Raw genomic sequence first — 15,082 nt, forward strand, 5'->3', positions numbered from 1 at the left:
ACACCCCGGACTGGTGGCCAGCCAATCACAGGGCACATATAGACAAACAACCATTCACACTCACATTCATACCTATGGACAATTTGGAGCAGCCAATTAACCTAGCATGTTTTTGGAATGTGGGAGGAAACCGGAGTACCCGGAGAAAACCCACGCATGCACGGGGAGAACATGCAAACTCCACACAGAGATGGCCGAGGGTGGAATTGAACCCTGGTCTCCTAGCTGTGAGGTCTGCTCGCTAACCACTCAACGCCGTGCCGCCCCAAAAAATTCAGTTAAATGAATTCAGTATCTGAAAAATATTTTGTAATAAAGAAGCAAATTAACATTTATTTTAGGGGTGTCATGAAAACAAGACAAGATACAAGAGACTGGGTCTATGAGACGAGACGAGACGGGGGTGCTGGAGCCTATCCCAGCTGTCTTGGGGCGAGAGGCGGGGTACACCCTGGACTGGTGGCCAGCCAATCACAGGGCACATATAGACAAACAACCATTCACACTCACATTCATACCTATGGACAATTTGGAGTCGCCATTTAACCTAGCATGTTTTTGGAATGTGAGAGAAAACCCACACATGCTCGGGGAGAACATGCAAACTCCACACAAAGATGGCCGAGAGTGGAATTGAACTCGGGTCTCCTAGATGTGAGGCCTGCGCGCTAACCACTCGCCCATTTCTCGATGAGAAAAGTGTAAAAAGCCAACAACTATGCTGGATGGAAGACATTGGATGTTTTACCCCAGCACACATGCCTAATCTTTGTTGCGTGCACTGCAGCATATGAGTCACACTTCCCCACTGTTAACATCCTCCTTGTTAGCACTTCCAGTCACTCTTTAATCCATAACAGGATTAACATAGACCAAGGGGTGTACAAAGTGGCCGTGGCTGCTTTTTTTTACTGGCCAGATTAACTAAATTTTTTTCTATTGCGAGAAAAAAATAATGTCATTTTAATAGCATAGAGTTAAAATGTTAACTAATTCAATGCCAAAGACATATTTATACGTCATTGACCAAAAGATGTCAGAAGGGCTCGGCATGGAACATTTGCCTGTAAAAACACACTCGGCAGCAAAGAGGAAGTGGAAGAGCATAGAGGAGTGTTACATTTTGACTTGATATTTTGGAGGTATGCTAAGAAGTTATATATACTGTATATATTTCAAGAAATATCGCTATAGATGAAAAGCTAATTATTAATATTATTAGTATACATATTTTTTCAAGTATTTTAACTTTCTTCTTAAATAATCTTTGTCCATTTACTTTTTTGTAACGTTATGACTTTATATACATAATATTTTGACTTTATTGCCATCATATTCTACTTTTTCCGCAACCTAACAAAATTCCCCAAATTATATCTTATTTACTTTTCTTTCTCATAATATTATGACGTTAAAAATAACATATTTTTGTTATGTTTGGTACGTTTCTGGAAAATTTAAATTCCCAACAAAAAAAAGGAGAAAAAGATACATTTCAAGCATAGCTTTCATTTTGATACTAAGTTTTGCTTTTGTGTTCAAATATCAAACCAACTCGATCAACACAAAAAAGTGTTTTTTGTGTTGAAAATATTACAAAAATATGTTATTTTTAACGTCATAATATTATGAGAAACAAAAGTAAATAAGATGTAATTTGGGGAAATATATACAGTATATGTATATAACTTCTTAGCATACCTCCAAAATATCAAAGTGGCCCTTGCATTCTTTCATTTTTCAGTCCGAAGGGCTCGGCATGGAACATTTGCCTGTAAAAACACACTCGGCAGCAAAGAGGAAGTGGATGAGCATGGAGGAGTGTAGCGTGCAGGAGGGTACACATTGTAGCAAATTTTTAACGCATGCACACGCAAGCGCGCACACACATGCACACTGTTTAGTTCCAATTGTTATTTTGATGTAAAACAACCTTTTTTTGTGTTGATCGAGTTGGTAGAGTTGTTTCGATATTTGAGCACAAAAGCAAAACTTAGTATCAAAATGAAAGCTATGCTTGAAATGTATCTTTTTCTCCTTTTTTTTTGTTGGGAACTTAAATTTTCCAGAAACGTACCCATGTTCTACAAAGAACAGAAAAAGGTACAAGCTAACTTTTTCCACTATTTACAGTATATAGCCATAGAACACATTATTCTGTGAGCCTTGAAAAATCAGTCAAAAGCAGTCGGTACTGAAGGGGTTGGAAATTAAGTGAGTTAAAAAAACTGTTTTGCTTTTTTTTTAAGTTGTCCTTTTATGAGAAACAGTCAATGCTAAATAACGAGGTAAAAAAAATGACGCACAAACAGAAGTTTCCTTTTTTCCCATTTTTTTGAGGCGCGATTAACCTCCTCCTGTTTGATCCTCGGCCCATACCGTAGTTTGATTGAAGCACCAATAGCTGGAACAAATATTGTTTTCATTGGTAAAGTTAGCTTCAAAGCCCTCTTCAAGCTTCAAAGCTTCAAAGGTCTCATTTGCTCACATTTTGTATTTGTTCAAAGTAATACAAATACGTAATACAAAAATAGTCATACCAGAATATGCTTGCTGACTGGGATATTTTAAAAATAGCCCATAGTTATGAAATTAATACCCTTTTACATAAAATTTGATGTAATTATTGTTGTTGTTGCACATTGAATTGTTTACCACAAAGATTTGATTTCCCCTATTTATTATGATAAGAACTTATTTCTATCTGTGATGAAAAGTGATTAATTCTGAGTTAACTACAAACAAAATGCGGTCAATTGAAATCAAATATTTTAATCGGCCCTCGTCATAATATTATGAGAAAAAAAATAATTCTGAGTTAACGACAAACAAAATGAGATTAATCACAATCAGCCCTTGTCATAATATTATGAGAAGAAAAATATTAATTCTGAGTTAACTATGAACAAAATGTGATTAATCACAATCAGCCCTAGTCATAATATTATGAGAAACAGCCAATGCTAAATAACGAGGTAATTGTTGGAAAATGACGCACTAATGACGAAGTTTCCTTTTTTCCCATTTTTTTGAGGCGCGATTAACCTCCTCCTGTTTGATCCTCGGCCCATACCATAGTTTGATTGAAGCACCAATAGCTGGAACAAATGTTGAACAGAAATGTAGAATATTTTCATTGGTAAAGCTTCAAAGCCCTCTTCAAGCTTCAAAGCTTCAAAGGTCTCATTTGCTCACATTTTGTATTTGTTGAAAGTAATACAAAAATAGTCATACCAGAATATGCTTGCTGACTGTGATATTTTAAAAATAGCCCATAGTTATGAAATTAATACCCTTTTACATAAAATTTATGTAATTATTGTTGTTGTTGCACATTGAATTGTTTACCACAAAGATTTGATTTCCCCTATTTATTTTTAAGAACTTATTTCTATCTGTGATGAAAAGTGATTAATTCTGAGTTAACTACAAACAAAATGCGGTCAATTGCAATCAAATATTTTAATCGGCCCTCGTCGTAATATTATGAGAAAAATTAATTCTGAGTTAACTATAAACAAAATGTGATTAATCACAATCAGCCCTTGTCATAATATTATGAGAAGAAAAATATTAATTCTGAGTTAACTATGAACAAAATGTGATTAATCACAATCAGCCCTAGTCATAATATTATGAGAAGAAAAATATTAATTCTGAGTTAACTATGAACAGAATGCAATTAATCACGATCAACTATTTTAATCGATTGACAGGCCTAGTCATAATATTACGAGAAGAAAAAGATTATTTTAGAAGAGAGTTGAATTAAAATAAAAGAAACATCAGCAAAAAAGAGGGCAGGTTGAAGTTGATAATAATAATACACGTTTTCACCTTTATCATATCATATGTTGAACATACAATATATACGTATAACTTATTAGCATCTACAAAATATCAAGGTGGCCCTGCATCTTCTTTTTTTCAGTTTGTACTCCCTGACATAAAGAAACAAATGCATCAGCTCGAAGTCGTAACATTTAAATAAGTTCATGAGTAATATTTTACTGGAGATAGTAGTGCACCCCCCACATATTATATGCAATCAATATCCAATTAGTACTTAGAAAACAGAATGATACTTTCCGGTAGTAAAGGTTAGAGCTGGCGCCCCAAGCATTGCAGTCAATCTAACAATCCATGTTCTTACAAACTGCATACGTGGATGATGAATGAATGATTTCAATTCAATTATTTAAGCAGAGAATAAAACATTGAATGAAAACTGAAGCAAAAAAACAAGTGAAAGACTCTCAACGATTTAGGCAGCGCAGAAACAACCAAGACAAAATACGGTGAAATTAGTTTCACTTTCAAACTAAAAAATATACTGCATTACATTTTTTTTTTGTTGCTGTTTGACTTCACACAATCGGTAAGTCCCGAAATTATCTTTATCTTTATTACTTTTAATAGTGTTCAATTACTGTTCAATTATTGTTGTTTGTTCTTTGAATGTACAACAGTGGACACAAACCTAACTTTTGCTAACTTGCTAACTTAAGCTAACTTACATAAGCTAACTTTTTTGTAGGTATGGATTTTTTTTCTCCCTTAATAATACAAAGTGACAAAAAGATCTTATGTTATATTTCAGGGGTGTCCAAATTGCGGATTGTGGCTGTTTTTAATTAGCCCAGAGCACATTCTAAAACTAGAATTTGACAAGAAAACAGTAAAACAGCAAAAAAAAAGGAAAAATCTTCTTTAATTTAGTCATAACAATGTCGTAATATTGAAAATGAATATGGAAAAATTACATCATTTTAGTACCATAAAGGTGAAAAGTAAAAAGTTGTCATATTATGGGAAATTGTTAGAAAATTACTTTGTGGAAAAAGAGGAAAAAAGTCAAATTGGACGACAATGTATGCTTATGAAAAATAATGAAAATAATGAAAAATTTAAACGTCATAACATTATGAGAAAAAACATAAATAAGATGTAATTTGGGGAATTTTGTTGGAATTTTTTTGTTGGGAATTTTTTGTGGAAAAAGTAGCATACAATGGTAATAAAGTCAAAATATTATGTATATAAAGCCATTACGTTACAAAAAGTAAATGGACAAAGATTATTTAAGAAGAATCTTAAAATACTTGAAAAAATATGTATACTAATAATATAATATTTTGCTTTTCATCTATAGCGCTATTTCTTGAAATATATATAGTATATATAACTTCTTAGCACACCTCCAAAATATCAAAGTGGCCCTTGCATTCTTTCATTTTCCAGTCGGTGGCCCTGGCTGTAAAAAGTGCATAAAGCCCTGTTATAGATTATACGATAAGAATAGTATGATATATATCTGAGATAAACAGCCTCTGTCAATAGCAATATCCTTACTGTCTGTCTGACTTTATATTAATCTCACATTGGATGTTTGTGTTGGTGCGTGTTTGGGAGCTGTTCGCATCTTGCTTTCTTCTCTTGTTTTTTATTACTTTTTTTTTTTTTTAGACATGTATAGCAGAAGAGCTGAATTTAACTATATTCTATTGCTATATTCAGTATTTAGCTTAGGTTTACAGCGATACATGAATAACTTAATGGCAGATGTCTAGTGGTTAGCGTGCAGACCTTACAGCTAGGAGACCAGGGTTCAATTCCGCCCTCGGGCATCTCTGTGTGGAGTTTGCATGTTCTCCCCGTGCATGCGTGGGTTTTCTCCGGGTACTCCGGTTTCCTCCCACATTCCAAAAACATGCTAGGTTAATCAGCGATTCCAAATTTCTGGGTACATGATACCATACAGCATCCATATCAAATAATTTCATCTCCCCCCTAAAAAATTTTGGGAACCACTGTTGTCACTATTGTTTGAGCAAAATATGTCTATGAGGGAAAACAACTCATAAAATACAAATCGTCTCTCATTCAAATCGTTTGGCTTTTTGCCCCAAAAGCCAATAAATTAATAAATCATACTGCTCTGTTGGTGGAAATGGCCTATTATTAGTCAAAACATGTACATACAAACATATTTTTGCCTAAATGAAGCAGTTTTAAGTCTAAAATTGCTAAATTAAGTAAAATACAAATATAACACATTCAAGTCTATATATATATGTGTACAATATGTAGTAGGTGTCCATAATGTTACTGTAATGTTCAGTGAGACACACAAGCACCAGACTTAATCGGCTGAAAAACAGGCTTTCATTACAAGTTACATTTTTTTTCACAAGACACATTAATTCCTAATTAAAGTCTGTAATAAAAGTCCCTAATATGAATTGTTGCGGCTGGAACTCATCCCAAGCTGAAACTCAACTTTGAGCTCCTGATGTCACTTCCTGTCTGGCCACCACTTGATTCCCCCAGGGAGCACATTTATAGCAACATACATGAGCACCGGTCTTATTTATGTTTTGTTTCTCTGATTATTATAGTATACAATATAAATATAATAATAAATAATAATAGACCAGGGTTCAATTCCACCCTCGGCCATCTCTGTGTGGAGTTTGCATGTTCTCCCCGTGCATGCGTGGGTTTTCTCCGGGTACTCCGGTTTCCTCCCACATTCCAAAAACATGCTAGGTTAATTGGCGACTCCAAATTGTCCATAGGTATGAATGTGAGTGTGAATGGTTGTTTGTCTATATGTGCCCTGTGATTGGCTGGCGACCAGTCCAGGGTGTACCCCGCCTCTCGCCCAAAGACAGCTGGGATAGGCTCCAGCACCCCCGCGACCCTCGTGAGGAAAAAGCGGTAGAAAATGAATGAATGAATGTTTTATGATGGGCTGCACGGTGGTCGAGTGGTTAGTGCGTGGACCTCACAGCTAGGAGACCAGGGTTCAATTCCGGGTACTCCGGTTTCCTCCCACATTCCAAAAACATGCTAGGTTAATTACCGACTCCAAATTGTCCATAGGTATGAATGTGAGTGTGAATGGTTGTTTGTCTATATGTGCCCTGTGATTGGCTGGCCACCAGTCCAGGGTGTACCCCGCCTCTCGCCCAAAGACAGCACCCCCCTGTGAGGAAAAAGCAGTAGAAAATGAATGAAATGAATGAACTTAATGCCAGAGAGAAATTGACAAGGTAATTGATAGGTAATATAAGGTAATAGATTGACCTCGGTGTAGGGGGTTTGCGTAAATATAATGGTCTGGGAAACACTCATATTTGATCAGTTTTTTATCATCTGAAGGTCAAGACTCCAAATCTATGTATACCATAAGGATTCAGATGAGAGTGCAGCTGCAACTAGATTGCCTTCCAAGAATCATAAACCATCGTTAGGGTCTCTCCTTTGGGGAATAGAGTTGATTATGTTCACATGATATGCATGTCACAGCTGCCCTTTTATTATAATATTTATAATCATCTACTCCAATTCATAATATACAGTACTGCTAATGAAAAATATGTATGTCAAGTTCGGTCCACCCCTGTGATTGGCTGGCAACCAGTCCAGGGTGTATCCCGCCGCTCAAAGACAGCTGGGGTAGGCTCCAGAATGCTCTGGCAACCCCAATGAGGATAAGCGGCATAGAAAATGGAAGGATGAGTCTCGGGTTTTGAACCAATTGTTGCTATGTTGCTACAGTGGTTCTGTTATTTTCCGTCATGCCCCCTTCTAAGGGACAGAGATGTTTTCACGCCTCTGATTTTAAATACTATGGAGAAACTGATACTGTACTGTATAATAATAATAATAATAAATTTTATTTATATTGCACTTTACATTACAGAAAGAAAGCATAAAACCTATAGTGAAGCAATAAAACAACACAACAAAAGGTATATTAAAAATTAAAATTAAAATTAAAATTAAAATTAAAATTAAAATTAAAATTAAAATTAAAATTAAAATTAAAATTAAAATTAAAATTAAAATTAAAATTAAAATTAAAATTAAAATTAAAATGAATAAAAAATAAAAAATAAAAAATAAAAAATAAAAAATAAAAAATAAAAAATAAAAAATAAAAAATAAAACATCAAACATCAAACATCAAACATCAAACATCAAACATCAAACAAAAAACAAAAAATAAAAAATACAAAATAAAAATAATAATAATAAAAAAAAAAAAAAATGAATAAATAAAAAATAAAATAAAAAGGTTAAGAAAAGGTCTTTGTAAAAATGTAAGTCTTTAGGCTCCGTTTAAAGGAATCCACAGTCTGTGGCGCTCTCAGATGGTCGGGAAGAGCATTCCACAGACTGGGAGCAGCCGAGCAGAAGGCTCGATCGCCCATGCTGTGCAGCTTGGTTCTGGGGACCCTGAAGAGGTTGGCTGTGCTAGAGCGGAGGGTGCATGAGGAGGTCTGGGGGAGAAGGAGTTCCTTTAGGTAGGCTGGAGCGTCACCGCGTACACACTGGTGGGTGAGGAGGAACCTGAAACCAACAAAATGCAACAAAATGACAAGTTGTGAAGCATACAAACGTATTCAAGAGTCATATTGCATGTTGATTAAGATAATCGCCAACTCGCCATATTTGTGTACCGCATTCCCGGGGAAATTTATACAAAGATGATGTTGGGCAAAAGAACCCAAAATACAAAGTGAGTCTGAAAACTGTCAAAACTACCCAAAGCTTTAACCGAGTAGGTGTGTGCGTTATATTCCATGAAAAATAATGTGGTCGAAATGTTCGATAAATCCACCAAAAGCAGTTAATTTACATTTCCTGCAATTATTTTGCGATGGAAAAGGTATATATTGTTGGGGGGTGTTTATCCATTTATTGTTATTGAGGTAAAACTGCCCATTAATCATGATATTGATTTGAGGTCATATCGTAAAAAAAATAACATAGGCATGGATTGCAGGGTGAATCTTTCCTTGTGTGAACTTTGCAATATTTATGATCTTTAAACATGTATCAGTATCGGAAATGTCGGAAATGTCGGAAATGGTCAGTTTGTGAAGACTATAGCTTCCGAAACATCTGGAACACCCGGAACCTGGTCATTGATGCTACTGTATAATCGGTGCAGCTACTTGCCTTGGCTTTTCACGACTTTCTTTTGTTTGGAATGTTCGAACTTTGGTACGATGGGTCTTGGACGCTAAACGATGGATCTCCTTTCTCCCAGGGAATGTTCTTTACTGTGGCCCTCGGGAGCTTCGGCGACTTGTGGTCTTTAATGGCAACTTCAGTGTCTTTGCCAGTCAATAACAGTTTCTCTGACAGATTTGATGTCTTTGCTGAGGCTTTTGAGTCTCTTCGTGCCTTTGAGAGACTGGATTGGAGTTTGTCATTAAGGGAAGCTCGTGTTCCTGAGATTCTTTGTGCGAAATTTAGAAGAATGATTGTCTGGTGTCACAGTTTTTTGTTTCATAGTCTGGCTCAGAAGTTTTTTGTTTACTGAAGAATTTCCGTCCTCACAACCAATTTAAAAAAAAAACAATACAAAGTGAGTCATCAATGCATAAGGTTTTTTTGTTTGTTTGTTTGGACACTTAATTGAAATCAATCGCCACGTTTACATGAGGAGTTTTTCCTCTTTCCGAATGGAATCTTTCCAAATGACAATGGTATACATGGAAAGGAATATTCTAATGTCTTGTCTACATGCACTGCTATAATCAAACAGAATAGACAATGGGACTTTTAATTTTAATTTTAATTTTAATTTTAATTTTAATTTTAATTTTAATTTTAATTTTAATTTTAATTTTAATTTTAATTTTAATTTTAATTTTAATTTTAATTTTATTTTTTATTTTTATTTTTATTTTTATTTTTATTTTTATTTTTATTTTTATTTTCATTTTTTTATTTCTATATATATTTTATTTTATTTTTATATATCTATTTCTATTTCTATTTCTATTTCTATATTTCTATTTTTATTTGTATTTATTTTTATTTTTATTTTTATTTTTATTTTTATTTTTATTTTTATTTTTATTTTTATTTTTATTTTTATTTTTGTTTTTGTTTTCGTTTTCGTTTTCGTTTTCATTTTCATTTTCATTTTCATTTTCATTTTCATTTTCATTTTCATTTTCATTTTCATTTTTATTTTTATTTTTATTTTTATTTTTATTTTTATTTTTACTTTTATTTTTATTTTTATTTTTATTTTTATTTTTATTTTATTTTTTTATGTTTTTATTTTTTTTTATTATTTTTTTTTATCATGAACAGCCAGTAAAAATATATTTGAATTTTTGGTGTGCACTTTTTGTCCCATTTCACAATGTGTGCATTTTTCCATCATGTCTTATGAAGCAAATATTGAGAGTTTGTGTGTGTGTGTGTGCGTGTCCATGCGTTCATGAAGACACAGGGCGTGTCAATTTAACAGCATGGCTAAACAACAGCATCCATGTTCGACGGAGAGTGACTGTGGCAGCGACAATGAGTTCATGTGTACCCACTTCCACTGTCCTCATGTGCATTGTGGCCTCTCCTGCCTCCGTCACAGATGTCCACCCCTATCATATTACACACACACACACACACACGTACGACATCACAAACAGGATGTGACATACTGAACTCATGATTACTTTGCTCATTTCCTTTTACGAGATTGTACAAGATCTAATTGGCATGAAATGACTTTTGTCTAATGATGAGGCCTACTTTTCTCTCCCGTGCGTGTTTGGTAGCTTTTTGTCTCTACGCTTCCACATGAACGCTTGAAAATGTTTTCTGTTTGGCTTTGTAAGTGAGTTAGTACCACAGGTTGAGCTACAGTGAGTCAAAAATGACTAAATAAAACATCTATTTTCTTCATTCCCAATCGCTGTATCGTTGCATTCATGTGACTAAAAGGGATCATTCATTTATTCATTCATTTTCTACCGCTTAGTTTCACGAAGGGGAGCCTATCCCAGCTGTCTTTGGGCGAGAGGTGTCCTAAAAGGGATCATAATGTGGGAAATTATTCAGTTTCACTTCATTGGTTCTAAATTTTTACCTAGTATCGCCTCAGAGATTAAATCAGTGGTATCGCACACCACTAGTGCTCACACTGCAGCAATGTTTACTTTCGTAAACACACGGAAATGTGAGCGATGTCGTGCTTTTGCACATGCACGTCACTTTTCAGACATGTTGGATTTGTGTAGTAATGGTAATGGTTTTATTTCATTTGAACATGCATCAAATTACAATTGAATGCATCCCATAATCAGTTCACAGTTCCACATGTCCAAAAGGAGTAGGAAGAAGCAAAGCTTATTAAATCCTACCCCTCCATCTGGTACTTTTACAATCAGTAACTGTTACATTTGTTCACTTCCTGCTTTCCATAATACAGTTTAAGATTTTTTTTTTTTAACGATGCACCAAGTACCGAAGTACAAGGTGATATGAGCATCCAATGACATAATGTGTACCATAGTAAGTGTCAATATAGTGATATATATAGCACATCATGACTGGTTCAAGACTCTTCATCCTTGTATTTAGCAAACATCAACTGCTTGTATTGTTTCTTGAATTGGCTCATCGTTGTGCATTGTTTGAGGTCCTTACTCAATCCATCCCATAGTTTGATTCCACATACTGAAATGCTATGGCTTTTTAACGTAGTCCTAGCATAGTGTCAGGGTTGGCCGCGTGGCGCGGAAGTCGGATCCCAGGATGCAGGACACAGCAGGCTCAGGTAAGGTTTTATGGCTTTAATAGTCCAGTCGAGTAGGTACACATAACTAAAGACGACGGAGCACCAAAAGAGGGGGCTCCGTGACTGAGTGCAAACAGGCACAGCACAAATCACCACGAGGGAAAGAAAACAGTCTGAGAAGCGTGCGGGCTACCGGATGGGTAGGAGGGTGCGTGGCAGAGACGTGAACAGCGCTGAATGGCACAGGAGCAAGGGCTACAGCTAGGAGCTGGTCTGTCACGTCCACGAAGGAATAATCCAGCACCCTCCTGCCGCAGCTCAGTGCCTTAAGACGGAGACCGGAAATTAGGACGATTGGCAACAGCTGCGCCCGTCAGGTAGCTCCGCCCAACTCAAAGGAGGTTCACATCTGCAGATGCACAAAGAGAGCCGTAAGAGTCCAAATAACCACAAAACCCGGACGTACCCCCAAACAGCACTCAGAATAAAAGTACATGTCACTGCGCAGCGTGACACATAGAAGTGTTTCAAATGTACTTCTTCCCTGAGATCATATTTCTCCTCTCTTGTAGAGAAGTATTGGATGACATTTTTAGCTAATTGGTTGTTTTTAGCCTTATGCATTATTTTAGCTGTTTGAAGATGAACTATATCAGCAAGTTGAAGTATTTGTGATTTTAGAAATAAGGAGTTAGTATGTTCTCTGTAGGCGGCATTATGAATTATCCTTACTGACCTTTTTTGCAGTACATTTAGCGAGTGAAGATTGCTTTTATAGTTATTAGCCCATATTTCCACACAATAAGTAAGATATGGTAGAACCAGAGAGCAATAAAGAGTGTGGAGTGATTTCTGATTGAGAACAAATTTTGCTTTGTTCAATACTGAAATATTTCTGGCCACCTTATGTTGTATATTTGTAATATGAGGTTTCCAGCTCATATTTTCATCTATTGTGATCCCAGAAATGTATTTTCATTCACCCTTTCAATGTCCACATTGTCTATTTGTATCTGCTGGTGCGTGTCCTTTCTGCTGTTCCCAAACAGCATGATTTTAGTTTTACTTAAGTTCAAGGACAATCTATTATCAAACCATCTTTTTAGTGTGACCATTTCTTCTCTGACCTTTCTAATGATTTGGTCTGTACTCCTTCCAGAACAAAAAGCTGTGGTATCATCCACAAATAATATGAACAATAATATGAACGAGAGCAGGGTTCAATTCCACCCTCGGCCATCTCTGTGTGGAGTTTGCATGTTCTCCCCGTGCATGCGTGGGTTTTCTCCGGGTACTCCGGTTTCCTCCCACATTCCAAAAACATGCTAGGTTAATTGGCGACTCCAAATTGTCCATAGGTATGAATGTGAGTGTGAATGGTTGTTTGTCTATATGTGCCCTGTGATTGGCTGCCGACCAGTCCAGGGTGTACCCCGCCTCTCACCCGAAGACAGCTGGGATAGGCTCCAGCACCCCTGCGACCCTCGTGAGGAAAAGCGGTAGAAAATGAAATGATGAATAATATGAACAAGCACATTAAAAAAAATTGGATTTCAACAAAAAAAATCCAAATTGTGCAGCATACCATGTAGCCATGAAGTTACTTTCCTCCCATTTAGTGTGGAAGTGGTAATTTTTTGTCATCGTTTTGTCACATGCTATGTTTAAAGCAACGCTTTTGTCCCGGCAGTGATCCCAAATGCCCATGCATTACACTTGTGGTGTAAACAAAGAATTAACATTTAAAAACATTTTACATGAGTCCGGAACACACTATTAAGTCAAATGTTTGTCTAAAACGTCCCATATTTCTGCATTTATTTTCAAGCTAATCCCAGCAACTCAACATGCATCAATATATGGAGGGAAGTGACGTGTTTGTGTCTACTTGACAGACGATACACTCACACTTCATATTTCCGGTGCCTCCGTCTGGCGCCCACAGAGACATATTGCAGTGAGGATAAAGGGATATTAAAAGTCATATAGCTCCTTCTTCTGACAAATCCTTGCTCCAAATGTCAGTGCAACCATCAAATCAAAGGCAAATGTGCACACACAAACAGACACACAGACACACACACACACACCTACTTAACAGAGCTAAGTGACTTATTGATTTTTGGAAGTCATAAGAGCTGCATGGATGGATGATTCATGACGGTTATCTACATTTTTTTATTCAGTCTCTCTAGGTCACAGTAACTTAATGTTGTGCGTAGACAAGGCTTTTTTTTTTAGCACCATATTAAACATAATTGATTGTTTTCAAGCACAAAAGGTAAGTTACTGATTTATTAGGCAGGTTTTAATGGCTGGTATATAAAGTCACAAGATATGGTGAGATTAAAATAATTCTTGCAGGAAGAGGATTTACTCAACACCTTGCCATGTTTGTTCCATGAACGGTGTGAGACCTTTTGTCAGTCGTACAGTCTCTTTGTCTCGGTGGGTGCATGCGGGGCCACTAGCATACACACACGGTGCAGGAGAGTGTAGTGTAGTAGAAATCATTTCTACTTTTCTTAAAATTAATATAAAAATCTTAGCTTGAGCTGCTCGGCGGTAAAGTGGTTTTCCCGCGTTCGATTCCCCGCCCGGGTATGGAGTTTGCATGTTCTCCCCGTGCATGCGTGGGTTTTCTCCGGGTACTCCGGTTTCCTCCCACATTCCAAAAACATGCTAGGTTAATTGGTGACTCCAAATTTTAGTATGAATGTGAAGGTATGAATGTGAGTGTGAATGGTTGTTTGTCTATATGTGCCCTGTGATTGGCTGGCCACCAGTCCAGGGTGTACCCTGCCTCTCGCCCCAAGACAGCTGGGATAGGCTCCAGCATCCCCCGCGACCCTCGTGAGGAAAAGCGGTAGAAAATGAATTAATTCATTCATTCATTTAACTGAAATTTTTTGCTCTGTTGACTATTTTTTAATATACAATTTTGATGAAAAATTCTTTGTATAAATTTTTTTACGCAAATCCTTATGTTAAAATACTGTGTTTTAAAATAAATAAATATAAATAAATCACTAAAAAAAATGATGTTTCAAAACTCACATATACCATATTTTTATAAAGTGTACTTTTATATACCGAATTTTAAAATACCATATTTTAGCAAACTGAATTTTCATCAAATGCTGTGATTAGCTGGCCACCAGTCCAGCTGGGACTGGGACAGCTGGGATAGGCTCCAGCATACCCGTGACCCTAGTGAGGATAAGCGGTATAAAAAATGTATTTTCAAATGCTGCATTTTAATCATAATTCTAATAAATTTTCTATCCATTTTCTATGCCGTTTATCCCCACTAGGGTCACGGGTATGCTGGAGCCTATCCCAGCTGACTTTATGCGAGAGATGGAGTACACTCTGATCTGGTCGCCAGCCAGTCGCAGCATATGGATTATTATTCTGCATAATTTAATGTCTAAAAACGAGCTTTGGTTCAATTTTCACAATTGTCCAAATGATATATAGTTATAAACGGTATATATCATTCATTAGATTAGACAATCATGTATGTACAAAATT

General features: G+C 36.1%; 1 protein-coding gene across 1 annotated transcript in view; it reads left to right on the top strand.

Annotated features, from left to right (window-relative positions):
- cacna1bb (calcium channel, voltage-dependent, N type, alpha 1B subunit, b) overlaps positions 1 to 15,082 on the top strand; it is a 169,797-nt gene that overhangs the window by 45,199 nt on the left and 109,516 nt on the right. The window lies entirely within an intron of this gene.

This window comes from Doryrhamphus excisus, linkage group LG10 (genome assembly GCF_037039965.1).
Source record: "Doryrhamphus excisus strain RoL-2023G ecotype Guam linkage group LG10, RoL_Dexc_Guam_v1.1, whole genome shotgun sequence".
Lineage (NCBI taxonomy): Eukaryota > Metazoa > Chordata > Actinopteri > Syngnathiformes > Syngnathidae > Doryrhamphus > Doryrhamphus excisus.